The sequence below is a fragment of the Leuciscus leuciscus genome (genome assembly GCF_965113295.1).
Source record: "Leuciscus leuciscus genome assembly, chromosome: 18".
NCBI lineage: Eukaryota > Metazoa > Chordata > Actinopteri > Cypriniformes > Leuciscidae > Leuciscus > Leuciscus leuciscus.
In genome coordinates this window covers 38,163,630-38,168,367 of record NC_138742.1, presented here as the reverse complement: position 1 = coordinate 38,168,367, position 4,738 = coordinate 38,163,630, and the positions used below count along the sequence as shown (strand labels likewise).

General features: G+C 38.7%; 1 long non-coding RNA gene across 1 annotated transcript; it reads right to left on the bottom strand.

Moving 5' to 3' along the window:
- Nucleotides 1-3,087: 3,087 nt before the first annotated feature.
- LOC309481408 lies at nucleotides 3,088-4,466 on the bottom strand. Its single transcript, XR_014200007.1, has 3 exons — nucleotides 3,865-4,466; nucleotides 3,499-3,588; nucleotides 3,088-3,307 (listed from the first exon to the last, which is right to left on the bottom strand). It is a non-coding gene; the product is annotated as an uncharacterized lncRNA (long non-coding RNA).
- Nucleotides 4,467-4,738: the final 272 nt, after the last annotated feature.

The window sequence follows — 4,738 nt, the reverse complement described above, 5'->3', positions numbered from 1 at the left end:
TGAGGGCATATGTACATTATGTCAGTTTTCATTTTTGATTGAATCATCTTTTTAATACATTTACATTGAATCATTTAGCAGATGCTTTAATTAGGGTGACCATACGTCCTGTTTAACCAGGACATATCTGGCCAGGATTTCGAGATCGCCCAAAATGCCCGGGATTCGGCTTTTGCTTTCTACAGTCACCATTCATTATGTTTACATTATTACGTTATTTGACACTGACACGTACGTGCCAGCTTTGCAGGTCATGCATTCTGATTCACACGGATCCCGATCGAGACGAAAACACAGGAATTTTCTTAGCAATGCTAGAACGCACATCAACCGATCACTTGTTTAGTGTTCATGTAAACACTACATTCAGATTAACCAATCGGAAGTAATTCAGTACTACTGAATCAAAAGGTGTACATGTAAACAAAATGAATGGCGACGAGAAAGCAAAAGCCGAATCGCGGATATTTTGGGCGATCTCGAAATCCCGGCCGGACATGACCTGGAATATGGTCACCCTACTTTAATCCAAAGCGATTTACAAATGAGGAGAACAATAGAAGTTAAACTAACAATATTCAAGTGCTGTGAATAATAGTGTGAATAGTAGTTATTTGGTAAAAGAGTATAATGTACATGCATTAGGAACACAAGCAAGACTATGACATTAAACTACTTGATGTTGTTGATCTATCAGTCTATCGGGGGAATTAATGAGAATAAACCGTGCTTTATACAACCCTCCTCTCCATCGTATGATAAAGTCCTGCTGATACAGAACGTCAGCAGAAGCATCAACGGCACATCAATACATCTTTAATAAAACTCTGTTTACCGCATGTGTTTAATGGAGCGCAAACAGAGCAATTGAGTTTTGAGTTATGAGTCAAGAGTTATCTCTAATAACCCTAAATGTCACAGAAAGGAAGGGTGTGTGCAGTGAAAAGAATGACATTGACTTCATTTATTGAGTGCAGATGTTTAAACTGAACTGCAGGCGGTCTGTGAATGAGACGCAGGCTTTTGCATTGAAACACAGCAGGCAAACGCTGCACTACTGTCTCGAGAGTGTTCGTCCCGGCTGTGTGTCGAACTCTGATGTGTGTCAGTTCTACAACAGCAGTGAACAGACTTCATTAACCCTCCAACATCAGTTCTACAACAGCAGTGAACAGACTTCATTAACCCTCCAACATCAGTTCTACAACAGCAGTGAACAGACTTCATTAACCCTCCGACATCAGGCCTCAAGAACATGTACAATACACAGTCAGCCAGTGGGTTCAGAAATCAGAATCAGAATCAGAAAGAGAAACATGAGATATTCAGAACAATACCTAAATATATAAAACAATTTATAGCTGTATCTGTAAACTTGATCTTCAGTAAAAGTCACGATTACAAAGGGGAGAATGAGAAAGGTGTAAGTCAGAAGCACCAGGAACAAACTACCCAAAATTTTCTTGCGCTTTAGAGAAGTAAGGGATATTGCGCGTGAAAGACCGCGACAAGTGCCAACAAAACACAGAATGATTATCGGGTAGGGGATTAAACAGCCGATCGATTGGGACAGAAAGCTAAACAGCCAACGAGGGTTAACGTCTGTAAAGTCTGCAAAGATCAGAGGAACAAACCAGATGATCACAGAAACGACACAGCAGACTTTTAGTGAATGATGAGATCTGTACCAGATAGGATGAGAAACCAGAAGATATCGTTCAAAAGCAACACATGCCACAAAATACAGACCCGCAATCAAACTATAATCATATGCATCCTCCACCTCCGCTGACCCTGTTATTGTCTCCGTTAATTTACAAATGATCTGAATAAGATCTGAAAGAATCAAATGAATAACAAACACTGGAGTGGAGCGATTAGATTTGATAAGAGCACACAACGCAAACAGAGTTAAGATCATGATTAGAATCTCAATGGATGAAATGATCCTGATAATTAATGAGTCTGCAGAATCAAGTTTCAAGAGAAATTCCCTCCTCTGACGTCTCCTTCTCCATTCGCCATAATCTCCACTTGATCCGTTGCTGCTGGCGTTTTGTCCCATTGTTTCATGAAACCTTGACAGGCAACACTAAATAACAAACCAGTCATTAGTTTAAAAAACATGCATTCATTTACTATTTACTACTTTATTAAAAACATTAGGGACAGATATATGACATAACTTGTTTTCTGTGTGATTGTTGAAATAAAGTTTCCTCAGTTTGCTTTACATGTTCTTTAGAGGAGATGAGTATAATGTTAGAAAGCTTGAAATACGTGAAATGTAAGATTAAAGTTTGGAAATCCTCCATTTGAACAATATCACAGAAGCAAGAATGCTGTTGTTCTGAATATTCAGTCCAGCACAGCTGCAAGTGTACAATGGTTTATTAAACTAGGAATAAATCTTGAAGAACTTACGTTACTGACAGGATTGTGTGTTTCGTCTGCAGGTCAAAGCAGAAGTTTGTGGAGCAACACACAGACTGACAGATGTTTCACAAGTTTCCACTGCCGTGTTTAACCCTCTGGGGTCTGAGCGGTTTTCTGGGCCCTGGAGGTGTTCTGACATGCTCTGACATTTGTTTGTTTTTCAGTTATTTATAAACATGTTAATGGCAAAAGTGTAAATTCACTCTATATAACACAAACAGGGCTAGCATAATATCTGATCAACATGCTTGTAAATCTTTGTATTTTTAAGAGAATAATGTTTATGCGTGGTTATTTAAAAAAAAAAAAGAAAGAAAGTTGCTGAAATAAGAACACAAAACACATTCTAAATATGTGCCCACAAGACTCTTGACTAATGTATGTTGTCGTTTCTAGTTCTGGCTTCAAAATGATGTGAAATTCATCCTGCCTGATCGTTCTCTTAAAACAATACATTGATTTAAACATTGTAAAACAGTTTTTTTGGTCAGAAGAGGTTTATGCATGGGAGGGGTAATCGCTCATCAATATTAATAAGATTCAGACCAGGGGTGTGACATAGACACTCCCCCAATGACTAATGGGCCATCAAGAGAGGCAGCCTGAACAAAGTAGAGGAGATTCAAAGGTTTTGTTTTTGACTGTTTTATTGTAATTCCTCTATGAGGAGGAACTAAATGTTTTAAATTTGCAATGTTTTAAACTCAGCTGTGGTCCAGGTTCCCGTGCAGGGAGGAATCTCAGAGTCTGTGGAACCATATCAATGTCAGTCTCTGTTTTCCATGACAGAGTAGACTGCTTGTTGCTTGTCTGAATGTTTGTCTTGGCCCTCTTTGCAACAGGTGTCTGATGATCACCATCACCTTTATAGCTGTAAAACAAACAAACAACTGTGAGCATGTTTATTACACAAAATATAACAACTGCATTTCAATCATTATAAGTAACATTGGCCAGATGCAAAGCCATACAGACACATAATGTTTGTATGGACTATGTAAAAGCAGAATATGTAAACAGAATTATACTACTATCTGAAAGAAAGGGAATAAGTGTACTTACTTTTCAGTTGTTCTCAAAACTGAACGACACCTGTCGCGTGCCCTCCCAGTGCGAGTTGCAGGTGAGGGTGAGAGTGATGCTACCACATTCCTATAAAAATAATAATATTAATATTAATAAAGGTTGAACAAAGTACTATGCCAGCACATGCATAACTGATGGACAGTCAGCATTTTGGTAAAACAACAAAAATAAGCTCTTTTATACTAACATTACCAATCACTAATTGTAATATTGTGCATACATAACACCACAATTTTTGCAATTGTGTCTGGCAATCCACACAGGCACATGTACATTTGTAGCATCTCTAAGTAAACAAAATTGGTCTAACATCTGTAAAATAGTGGGTAAATATGTACTTACTCCTTCTGATTTCTGTCTGTGTTGCTGCGTGCCCTCTTAGTGCGAGTTGCAGTGAGAGGTGAGAGTGAGCAACCTACATCATTCCTTTCAAAAAAGTTGAAAACTATTATTATCATATAGAGTACTATTCCAGCACATGCACAACTGATGGGCATTAGCATGCTGATAAGATAGCACAAAGAAAAAATATGTAACATTATCAACCAACCTCCAAAAATAAATAAACTCATACAGGCTCATATTGTAATAAGTATATAAACAAAATTGAACAAACATGGGTAAATATGTACTTACTCTTTCTGACGTTCGACTGTGTTGCTGCGTGCCCTCCGAGTTGCAGATGAAGGAGATGCAGCATTCCTGTTTTAAAAAAAGTTGAAAACTATTATAACATAAATATTTCAAAGTATAGTAGCCTATCATTAGTCTATATGAATAACTGATGTGAATAATTGTAGACACGTGCTGTAGGCATATATTGTGTGTCAATGGGCCATTACGGAGATAGCACAACGCAAACATTAACACATTTGCAATTCATCAGCTGGGCATATTTACACATTTCAGCACATACACACATTTGCAATAGATATTTGCAAGCACTCTTCGTTGATGATAATGAGGCAGCACCTCTCGCCGCGGCCCAGGTGGGCGTGGCCTTTGCCGGCTCCCCCGCCTCGGCGTCATTGCGGCATCGCTTCTCGGCCTTTTGGCAAGTTCAAGGGTCGAGACAGGGATCGACTCTCTATAGGAGCGAGCCTTTTGCCGGTTTAGTGGCTTAGGGTTATATCCAGTGTAGAGACATTTCGGGCGTTTTATTCTTTTGTTGGAACAACTCCTGGAGTGAACTTTTGATTTTAAAGTAAGTCCTTCT